Source organism: Oncorhynchus keta, chromosome 24 (genome assembly GCF_023373465.1).
Source record: "Oncorhynchus keta strain PuntledgeMale-10-30-2019 chromosome 24, Oket_V2, whole genome shotgun sequence".
In the NCBI taxonomy this organism is placed as follows: domain Eukaryota; kingdom Metazoa; phylum Chordata; class Actinopteri; order Salmoniformes; family Salmonidae; genus Oncorhynchus; species Oncorhynchus keta.
In genome coordinates, this window is record NC_068444.1 from 36,112,381 (window position 1) to 36,125,100 (window position 12,720).

Below are 12,720 nucleotides of genomic sequence, written 5' to 3' on the forward strand. Positions count from 1 at the left end.
AAAGATCGTACTTTTTGGAGAAATGTCCTCTGGTCTGATGAAACAAAAATATAACTGTTTGGCAATAATGACCATTGTTATGTTTGGAGGAAAAAGGGGGAGGCTTGCAAGCCGAAGAACACCATCCCAACCGTGAAGCACGGGGGTGGCAGCATCATGTTGTGGTGGTGCTTTGCTGCAGGAGGGACTGGTGCACTTCACAAAATAGATGGCATCATAAGGTAGGGAAAATTATGTGGATATATTGAAGCAACATCTCAAGACATCAGTCAAGAAGTTAAAAGCTTGGTCGCAAACGGGTCTTCCAAATGGACAATGACCCCAAGAATACTTCCAAAGTTGTGGCAAAATGGCTTAAGGACAACAAAGTCGAGGTATTGGAGTGGCCATCACAAAGCCCTGACCTCACTCCTATCGAAAATTTGTTGGCAGAACTGAAAAAGCGTGTGCGAGCAGGGAGGCCTACAAACCTGACTCCGTTACACCAGCTCTGTCAGGAGGAATGGGCCAAAATTCACCCAACTTATGGGAAGCTTGTGGAAGGCTGCCAGAAACATTTGACCCAAGTTAAACAATTTAAAGGCAATGCTACCAAATACTAATTGAGTGTATGTAAACGTCTGACCCACTTGGAATGTGATGAAATAAATAAAAGCTGAAATAAATCATTCTCTCTACTATTATTCTGACATTTCACATTCTTCAAATAAAGTTGTGATCCTAACTGACCTAAGACAGGCACTTTTTACTAGGATTAAATGTCAGGAATTGTGAAAAACTGAGTTTAAATGTATTTGGCTAAACTGACTTCAACTGTATATTTTAATGTTAATTTTATTATCTCATAAAGGCTAATGTATTTACTCTAATGCATTTGCGGAAATAATATAACTTATATAACACTTATATTGCATGTGATGATGATAATGATGATGATAATAAGCTACTTACAGTGGACCTTCCATTCCTAATGACTTTCTTAGCAATATTATGCACATTTGATAGTCATTAAAAATGACGTCTTGATATTCAGGTGCTTTTCAGGGTTTGCTCACCTGTCAATAATGACAACAGGCATTCTGCTCAGCATTTGGAAACCCAGAGTAAATTATTGTGTCATTCTTGACAGACATCAATAACAAACACAACTTTGGTGTTTATCCAACTTTGACAGTAAATCGTTAAGGACAGAACAGCTCTGTATCTGAAATGCCACCTGCAGGACAACATAATGGCATGGTCCACGGATGTGTGTGCGTGCTTGCAAATGTCAGTTTTGTCTGTCTGCCGTCTTGTTTTTGAGAGCACCGTGATGCTTCAGAGAGGATGAATCAAATTCCTCAGATGGAATGGTTGTTCACAGGGGTGGCTTGCTTCTTGGGTGATACTATATCTACTGACGCTCTCGTATCATTAAAATGGCCTCCCACGTCTCAGCATGAAAACCTTAGGCACGATGATGTGTTCACTGAGCGAGTTCTTCAAAGGAAAGCACTGGTGTGATCAATGAATATCACGCTGAACAGCGGAGCCCAACATATTTTATCCAAAACAATTTGATTTGACCTTTAATGCTGAAGTACACACTTTGCTGTAGCTTTGTTTGCCAAATTCAATAGCAGTTTGTCGTCAATACTAAACCATCTGCAGTAGGTAGAAAATAACAGTGTGGGTGAAACAAGAAACAATCGAAGGTTAACAACCCTGAAATGTAGAGGTCTGTAAGCTCTGCAGTGAAACACAGTACCTACAGCATTACTGCAGTACAGCAGAGAGGAGAGAATATGAGACACAGGGCTGGTGTTGGTTCAAAGGTAGCACAAATCTGAGGAATGATTCATTGGGCAGATGTTGGGGAAATTTGTTAAGCTTAGGCATTTTTAACGCCCCATAGTCTGTTGAACTTTGCAACATCTCACTTGCTTTTTCGAATTAGCCAGCCTCCCCCTGAGAGAGATCTTACATTTCTGTGATTGATCAGGCTCCAGTATTTAGTCATCAATGTAACACCTTTTGTGATAATGCAAACTGAACACCTATACACAATGAATAATTAAAAGGTGGTATTGATAGAATGTTGAAATGCTTGCCCTGGGAAACATTTGTCAGCGGGTGACAGGACAGGATCAAGGCACAGCAGTATTTTGTTTTTAACCAGCACTCCTCTTTTTGTCGTTATTTAGTTGTTGTAAGAACAGCAGTGGCAAACTGGGACAACTTGAGTTAAAACGGAAGAATCTGGCATTCTCAACACTTGATACGTGGGCTAAACCATTGTGTCCGGTTGAGGTAGGAGGCTACTGTAGAATCAGACAGCAAACTTTAAGTGGCCTACAGTGTCTCAGTTGTTTGTGGAGAGCTCCTTGACTGGAATATGGAAATCCTGCACCTGACATGTCAACCTCCATAATCCTGCACCTGACATGTCAATCTCCATTATCCTGCACCTGACATGTCAACCTCCATTATCCTGCACCTGACATGTTAACCTCCATAATCCTGCACCTGACATGTCAACCTCCATTATCCTGCACCTGACATGTCAACCTCCATAATCCTGCACCTGACATGTCAAGCTCCATAATCCTGCACCTGACATGTCAACCTCCATAATCCTGCACTTGACACGTCAACCTCCATTATCCTGCACCTGACATGTCAACCTCCATAATCCTGCACCTGACACGTCAACCTCCATAATCCTGCACCTGACACGTCAACCTCCATAATCCTGCACCTGACATGTCAACCTCCATTATCCTGCACCTGACACGTCAACCTCCATAATCCTGCACCTGACATGTCAACCTCCATAATCCTGCACCTGACACGTCAACCTCCATAATCCTGCACCTGACATGTCAACCTCCATTATCCTGCACCTGACACGTCAACCTCCATTATCCTGCACCTGACATGTCAACCTCCATAATCCTGCACCTGACACGTCTTCTTCCATGACCTAATAACTTCGTCAGTGACTTTGAAGCCAACTAGCCGTACATCTGGCACCAGTGCAATCTGAGTCTGGAACCAACAATGCATCTTCCAAAAGGAGTGTGACCTCCCATCCCGCAAAATCGATGTATTTCAACGTAATCCTGATTGAGATAGTTTACTATCGAACCAATAGTCACGTGGCAGCTACTGTACCATGTGACAGCAAGCTGAGAGCCCCACAGAGGGGAGAGGTCACCTCAACTGGCAGATGGACCTCCTGAACCCTACATGTCTTCCTCCATTACGTCTTCTGACATGACCTAATAACTTCATCAGTGGCTCTGAAGCCAACTAGTGATGCATCAGGCACCAGTCCAACCTCATTGGTGACCAGTCCCGTCATTCCATCATAGAATCAATCCAAATGACAAAGTGTCTCATGAGCTAACGTCTAATTCACATCTCAAGTGCTCTTTTTTAAAAGATGTACAGTGTCCATATTAGGACGCTCACAGTAGGAGTTGAGTCAGCAGGGAATTGTGTCAGACTGGTTTCAGGAAGAGTCTAGTCCGTCTCAGCAAGAGCTGAGTCGATCTCACAAGGAGTTGAGCCAGTCACAGTTAGAGTTTAGGCCGCAGGAGTTGAGTCGCAACTCACAAGGACTTGAGTCGATCTCAGTAAGAGTTGATAACAATATTTATCATTATTGATAGATTAGTTGTTAAATTGATGGACTTATTATTATTATATTCTAGAATCAATGGCTATATTGTTTATATAAGTGACCATGAAACAACTGTCAATTGCCTGTTCTTCACCACTGACTTACTTTCAGTTGATTGATTGCAATTTAGACTGAAAATGCATGAAAATGTATCAACAATAAAAAAATGTAAAAAACTTTGTTTTTGTTTTAAGAAAACTTACTAAACTCAGAAAAAAAGAAAAGATCATTCGTAAAAAGCCAAATAACTTCATAGATCTACATTGTAAAGGGTTTAAACACTGTTTACCATGCTTGTTCAATGAACCATAAACAATTAATGAACATGTACCTGTGGAACGGTCGTTAAGACACTAAAAGCTTACAGACGGTAAGCCAATAAGGTCACAGTTATGAAAATGTAGGACACTAAAGAGGCCTTTCTACTGACTCTGAGAAACACCAAAAGAATGATGCCCAGGATCCCTGCTCATCTGCGTGAACGTGCCTTAGGCATGCTACAAGGAGGCATGAGGACTGCAGATGTGGCCAGCGCAATAAATTGCATTGTCCGTACTGTGAGACGCCTAAGACAACGCTACAGGGAGACAGGGCGGACAGCTGATCATCCTCGCAGTAGCAGACCACGTGTAACAACCTCTGCACAGGGTCGGTACATCCGAACATCACACCTCCGGGACAGGTACAGGATGGCAACAACAACACCAGGAACGCACAATCCCTCGATCAGTGCTCAGACTGTCCGCAATAAGCTGAGAGAGGCTGGACTGAGGCCTTGTAGGCCTGTTGTGAGGCAGGTCCTCACCAGACATCACCGGCAACAATGTCGCCTATGGCCACAAACCCACCGTTGCTGGACCAGACAGGATTGGCAAAAAGTGCTCTTCACTGACGAGTCACAGTTTTGTCTCACCAGGAGAGATGGTCGGATTCGCGTTTATTGTCGAAGGAATGAGCGTTACACCAAGGCCTGTACTCTGGAGCGGGATCGATTTGGAGGTGGAGGGTCCGTCATGGTCTGGGGCGGTGTGTCAGAGCATCATCGGACTGAGCTTGTTGTCATTGCAAGCAATCTCAACACTGTGCGTTACAGGGAAGACATCCTCTTCCCTCATGTGGTACCCTTCCTGCAGGTTCATCCTGACATGACCCTCCAGCATGACAATGCCATCAGCCATACTGCTCGTTCTGTGCGAGACAGGAATGTCAGTATTCTGCCACGGCCAGCGAATAGCCCGGATCTCAATCCCATTGAGCACGTCTGGAAGTTGTTGGATCGGAGGGTGAGGGCTAGGGCCATTTCCCCCAGAAATGTCCTGGAACTTGCAGGTGACTTGGTGGAAGAGTGGGGTAACATCTCACAGCAAGAACAGGAAAATCTGGTACAGTCCATAAGGAGGCCATGCACTGCAGTACTTAATGCAGCTGGTGGCCACACCAGATACTGACTGTTACTTATGATTTTGACCCCCCCTTTGTTCAGGGACACATTATTCAATTTCTTTTAGTCACATGTCTGTGGAACTTGTTCAGTTTATGTCTCAGTTGTTGAATCTTGTTATGTTCATACAAATATTTACACATGTTAAGTTTGCTGAAAATAAACACAGTTGATAGTGAGAGGATGTTTCTTTTTAGTTAGTTTAGTTTAGTTTTTTAGTTTATTAAAACACTCACTACCTGAACTTGCTTCCTGACTCTCAGCGCACTTGTCACATGTCTCATCCTCATAAGAACTTGATGTCATTCTCTGGAAAAAGGAATCATCCTCATATGAATTGTGTGAATCTCAGGATTTTTAAAAATCCTCATTAAAACACATAATTTTTTATTTTACCGTTAAAAAAAAGTTTTGTTGCATTTTCAGCCTAAATTGCAATCAGTTGTTTTATGGTCATTTAAAATAACAATAGAGGCATTGATAATAGAATAATATCCATCTATCATGAATATTGTTGTCATCGTGTCACAAAATCTGATGCTGGAGACACATTTTTATGACATCTGGTCTGTTTGCCAGGCGGGCGGTCACCTATTGGTTCGAGCCAATAGGTGACAGGGAAGCGAAGCTGTTAGTAGCACAGTGACACCGGTTACACAATTGTAGCAACCTTAAACCAACATGTAGCAAACTCTTTGAAGGGCTCGGACCTCTTGGTGTAGCGCTTAAGATGTTGCCTTCGCGTCCCAGTCGAGCCTACCCCCACATTCAGTACCTTAGTGTCAGAAGTGGGATGGCGCCTGTGAGGCCATTGGAGAAGTGTATATGCGTGAGAGACTTGGTATAGAGAAGTGTGGGGACATGCTCTCCCACAGGAAGGGGTTAATGTAGTAACCTTAACCTAACACCTAGTAACCTCATCGAGAGGTTCAGACCTCTTGTGAAACTACACTGAAAACAAATATAAACCCAACATGTAAAGTGTTGGCCCCATGTTTGATGAGCTGAAATAAAAGATCCCAGAAATGTTCCATGTGCACAAAAAGCTTATTTCTCAAAAATGTTGTGCACAAATTTGTTTACATCCCTATTAGCGAGCATCTCCTTTGCCAAGATAATCCATCCACCTGATCGGTGTGGCATATCAAGAAGCTGATTAAACTGTAGTATCATTACACAGGTGCACCTTGTGTTGAGGACAATAAAAAGCCACTCTAAAATGTGTAGTTTTGTCACACAACACAATGCCACAGATGTCTCAAGTTTTGAGGGAGTGTGCAATTGGCATGCTGACTGAGAGCTGTTGCCAGATAATTGATGTTAATTGATATAACATAAGCCACCTCCATGTCATTTTAGATCATTTGGCAGTACGTCGAACCGGCATCACAAGCACAGAGCACGTGTATGGCGTGGCTGATGTCAACGTGGCGGTGGGGTTATGATATGGACAGGCATAAGCTACAGACAACAAACACAATTGCATTTTATCAATGGGAATTTTAATACAGCGAGATACCGAGATGAGATCCTGAGGCTCATTGTTGTGCCATTCATCCACAGCCAACACCTCATGTTTCAGCATGGCCCCATGTCGCGAGGATCTGTGCACAATTCCTGGATGCTGAAAATGTCCCAGTTCTTCCATGGCCTGCATACTAATGGGACACATCACCCATTCAGCATGTTTGCGATGCTTTTATTATGGGTTGGACTTGAGCCCTATGAGGAAGAATCAATTCCTGGATGCTGAAAATTATCCCAGTTCTTCCATGGCCTGCATACTCATGGGACACGTCACCCATTCAGCATGTGCATTAGCATCGAACAGCCCCCGTGATATGCAGCTGTTCAGGGAAGCTAGAAACCATTACACACAGGCAGTTAGAAAAGCCAAGGCCAGCTTTTTCAAGCAGAAATTTGCTTCCTGCAACACTAACTCAAAAAAGTTCTGGGACACTGTAAAGTCCATGGAGAATAAAAACACCTCCTCCCAGCTGCCCACTGCACTGAAGATAGCAAACACTGTCACCACTGATAAATCCACTATAATTGAGAATTTCAATAAGCATTTTTCTATGGCTGGCCATGCTTTCCACCTGGCTACTCCTACCCCGGTCAACAGCACTGCACCACCTACATCAACTCGCCCAAGCCTTCCCCATTTCTCCTTCTCCCAAATCCAGTCAGCTGATGTTCTGAAAGAGCTGCAAAATGTGGACCCCTACAAATCAGCCGGGTTAGACAATCTGGACCCTTTCTTTCTAAAATGATCTGCAGAAATTGTTGCCACCCCTATTACTAGCCTGTTCAACCTCTCTTTCGTGTCGTCGGAGATTCCCAAAGATTGGAAAGCTGCTGCGGTCATCACCCTCTTCAAAGGGGGGGACACTCTCTGCTACAGACCTATATCTATCCTACCCTGCCTTTCTAAGGTCTTCGAGAGCCAAGTCAACAAACAAGTCAACAAACAAAGATTACCGACCATTTTGAATCTCACCATACCTTCTCTGCTATGCAATCTGGTTTCAGAGCTGGTCATGGGTGCACCTCAGCCACGCTCAAGGTCCTAAACGATATCTTAACCGCCATCGATAAGAAACATTACCTCTACGCAGACGACACCATTCTGTATACTTCTGGCCCTTCTTTGGACACTGTGTTAACAACCCTCCAGGCAAGCTTCGGTGCCATACAACTCTACTTCCGTGGCCTCCAATTGCTCTTAAATAGAAGTAAAACTAAATGCATGCTCTTCAACCGATCGCTGCCTGCACCTGCCCGCCTGTCCAACATCACTACTCTGGATGGCTCTGACTTAGAATACGTGGACAACTACAAATACCTAGGTGTCTGGTTAGACTGTAAACTCTCCTTCCAGACCCACATCAAACATCTCCAATCCAAAGTTAAATCTATAATTGGCTTCCTATTTCGCAAACAAAGCATCCTTCACTCATGCTGCCAAACATACCCTTGTAAAACTGACCATCCTACCAATCCTCGACTTTGGCGATGTCATTTACAAAATATCCTCCAATACCCTACTCAACAAACTGGATGCAGTCTATCACAGTGCAATCAGTTTTTTCACCAAAGCCCCATATACAACCCACCACTGCAACCTGTACGCTCTCGTTGGCTGGCCCTCGCTTCATACTCGTCGCCAAACCCACTGGCTCCATGTCATCTACAAGACCCTGCTAGGTAAAGTCCCCCCTTATCTCAGCTCGCTGGTCACCATAGCATCACCCACCTGTAGCACGCGCTCCAGCAGGTATACTGTATCTCTCTGGTCACCCCCAAAACCAATTATTTCTTTGACCGCCTCTCCTTTCAGTTCTCTGCTGCCAATGACTGGAACGAACTACAAAAATCTCTGAAACTGGAAACACTTATCTCCCTCACTAGCTTTAAGCACAGCTGTCAGAGCAGCTCGCAGATTACTGCACCTGTACATAGCCCACCTATAAGCCCAAACAACTACCTCTTTCCCTACTGTATTTATTTGATTTATTTAGCTCCTTTGCACCCCATTATTTTTATTTCTACTTTGCACATTCTTCCACTGCAAATCTACCATTCCAGTGTTTCTGTTACAGGATTCTTCCGTCGAAGGAGAGGAGGACCAAAATGCAAAGTGGTTGAAATTCATGTTTGTTTTTAATAAGAAAACTATACATGAATACACTACAAAAACAACAAACAGGCTACCTAAATATGGTTCCCAATCAGAGACAATGACTAACACCTGCCTCTGATTGAGAACCATATCAGGCCAAACACAGAAACAGACAAACTAGACACACAACATAGAATGCCCACTCAGATCACACCCCGACCAAACAAAACATAGAAACATACAAAGCAAACTATGGTCAGGGTGTGACAGCTTTACTTGCTATATTGTATTTACTTTGCCACCTTGGCCTTTTTTTGCCTTTCCCTCCCTTATCTCACCTCATTTGCTCACATCGTATATAGACTTGTTTATACTGTATTATTGACTGTATGTTTGTTTTACTCCATGTGTAACTCTGTGTCATTGTATTTACATTTACATTTAAGTAATTTAGCAGACGCTCTTATCCAGAGCGACTTACAAATTGGTGCATTCACCTTATGACATCCAGTGGAACAGCCACTTTACAATAGTGCATCTAAATCTTTTAAGGGGGGAGAAGGATTACTTTATCCTATCCTAGGTATTCCTTGTATGTGTCGAACTGCTTTGCTTTATCTTGGCCAGGTCGCAATTGTAAATGAGAACTTGTTCTCAAACTTGCCTACCTGGTTAAATAAAGGTCAAATGTTTGAGATGCTTTTATTATGGGTTGGACTTGAGCCCTATGAGGAAGAATCTTCCAAGAGATACTGGTATAGGCCTAGTTATAACATCATTAATAGAATTGACATTCTGAACATTTGAATGAGAGTACTGTACCAGTAAAGAAATAACTACCTCATTATTATCCTGTACAATACTGTGAGACACATGCATTCACTGGTTCTGACCTCCCTGGTGCTATGGGTCATTTTGTATGGTAAGTACTTAAGTACAAAAGACAGCTCCCTAATAAGAACAAGTGGTGAGGGATGGAGGGAGGATGGAGGGAGGAAGACGCAGCAGTGGCGGTCAACAGAGACATATTTAAATGCCTCTCACATCTCCGGTGGGTAAAAGAAGGATTTTTATCATGCTCTGTCTGCTGTGAACAGATCTATCCCACAAAGATGCCTTATTTCTTCAAATAATTATTCAGACATCAGAACAGGCTTCTTATTAGGGAGCTGTCTTTTATAACAGTTAAGGCCAGTCACAAGTCCCTTGGGGTAATCCCCCCCCCGCCCCCCCTTAATCATACCACAATCAACATTTACCAGTTAAATGTAGTGTCACGTTCTGACCTTAGTTATTTTGTTATGTCTTTGTTTTAGTATGGTCAGGGCGTGAGTTGGGTGGGTTGTCTATGTTAGTTTTTCTATGTTGTGTTTTGTGTTTGACCTGGTATGGCTCTCAATCAGAGGCAGGTGTCGTTAGTTGTCGCTGATTGAGAATCATACTTTGGTAGCCTTTTCCCACCTGTGTTTCATGGGTGATTGTTTCCTGTTTTGTTGTTTGTGTCACCATTCAGGACTGTTTCGGTTCTTGATTCCATACACTTTGTTATTTTTGTATTGAGTCGTGTTCAGTGATTATTAAAGTACCATGGACACTTACCACGCTGCGTATTGGTTCCATCCTTGCTACTCCTCCTCAGAAGAGGAAAGCCGTTACATGTAGGCACAAAGATAATACTTTTTTGCATAACTATTTTTCAGAAATATTTGATTTAAATATGCAAATGAGGATTTGTCATTAAATGTGTGCAATTTTGCATATAAAAAATGTATGTGATGACATTGAATCAATGTGGAAAACTGATTGGATTTGTAATAAGTCATCAACATGAGAGCATTTTGTATTTTTTTTACCCCACTTTTAAGCTAAATCCAATGACATGGTGAAATGTTTTGTTGATTTCACATTAAATTCACATTTGTTGAACTCATCCAAATGTAACACTCTTATCAGCAAACTGGAGAGGTTACAACAAACTCTGCACACCGTACAGGTCTATCTGTTGGGGCAGTCCCAGCAGTTGTCTTATATACTGCTATACACAGTTATATTTGCATGATTTAGCATAATTAATTCATCACTACCGGTGCTTCGCACATGCGACTGAGCAATACCTCACGCGGCTCTCTCTCTCTCCAAGTTGAGACCTTGAAACTGAGATACCTTGGTTGTTCCCATAGCAATACCGCCAAGTTGAGAAACAGTGATAGTGACGAATCCTCCATACACGATCAGTCAGTCACCTGCATGAACCTTTCTAATGAGTTATTAGAAAGTAGCATTGATTCGATACTCTGTGGCATTGATTTGATACATAAACATAACATTTCCCTCACGTTCCCTCCTGTCACGTTCTGTCCATCGTTCGTATGTGTTTTCCTTGTTTTAGTGTTGGTCAGGACGTGAGCTGGGTGGGCATTCTATGTTGTGTGTCTGGTTTGTCTATTTCTATGTTTGGCCTGATATGGTTCTCAATCAGAGGCAGGTGTTAGTAGTCATTGTCTCTGATTGGGAACCATATTTAGGTAGCCTGTTTTGTGTTGGGTTTTGTGGGTGATTGTTCCTGTCTCTGTGTTTGCACTAGATAGGACTGTTTAGGTTTTCACTTTTCTTGTTTTGTATAGTCTGTTCATGTATTGTCATCTTTATTAAAAACATGAATAACCACCACGCTGCATTTTGGTCCGCCTCTCTTTCACCAGAAGAAAACCCTTACAGAATCACCCACCAACCAAGGACCAAGCGGCGTGGTAAACAGAGGCAGCAGCAACAGCAGCAGCAGGAGAAGCGACAGAGGCAGCTAAATAAATGGATAAATGGATAAATGGACTTGGGAGGAGATCCTTGACGGAAAAGGACCCTGGGCAGAGCCAGGGGAATATTGCCGCCCCAAAGCCGAGCTGGAGGCAGCGAAAGCAGAGAGGCGGCATTATGAGGAGCTAGCACGGCAGAGCAGCTGGAAGCCCGAGAGGCACCCCCAAAAATGTCTTGGGGGAGGCACAGGGAGAGTGTGGCAGAGTCAGGAGTCAGACCTGAGCCAACTCCCCCTGTTTACCGTAAGGAGCCATGGATGGAATTGGAGCTGTCGGCGAAGCAGAGTACTGAGTCTGAGAGTGTGGAGGATGTATTGGACAGAGTAGAAAGAAAGCTGTTGGTTTGGCATAGTATGCACGGCAGCGTAGCCTAGTGGTTAGAGCGTTGGACTAGTAACCGGAAGGTTGCGAGTTCAAACCCCCGAGCTGACAAGGTACAAATCTGTCGTTCTGCCCCTGAACAGGCAGTTCCCAGGCCGTCATTGAAAATAAGAATATGACTTGCCTGGTTAAATAAAGGTAAAATATAAAAAAATAATAATTAAATACCAGTGCCAGCACCACGCATCAGGCCTACAGTGCGTCCCACCTGTCCAGCGCTGCCGGAGCCTTCCTCCTCTCCATCGCAGCCAGAGTCTCACGCCTGTCCGGCGCTGTCAGAGCTACCGCCCCTCATGCCAGAGGCGCCAGAGCCCCTCATTCCAGAGGCACCAGTGCTCCTTAGTCCAGCACTGCCAGAGCCTTTTTCTCCAGTCTGCCCAGTGCCGTCTGAGCTACCCGTCTGCCCTGCGCCGTCTGAGCTACCAGTCTGTCCAACGCCGCCAGTGCCGCCAGTCTGCCCAGCGCCGCCAGTCTGCCCAGCGCCGCCAGGGCCGCCAGAAGTGCCAGTCAGCCAGGATCTGCCAGAACTGCCAGTCAGCCAGGATCCGCCAGTCTGCCAGGATCTGCCGGAACTGCCAGTCGGCCAGGATCCGCCAGTGTGCTAGGATCCGCCATTCAGCCAGGATCCGCCAGTGTGCTAGTATCCGCCAGTCAGCCAGGATCCGCCAGTCTGCCAGGATCCGCCAGTCTGCCAGGATCCGCCAGTCAGCCAGGATCTGCCAGAACTACCAGTCAGCCAGGAACCGCCAGAACTGCCAGTCAGCCAGGATCCGCCAGTCTGCCAGGATCCGCCAGTCAG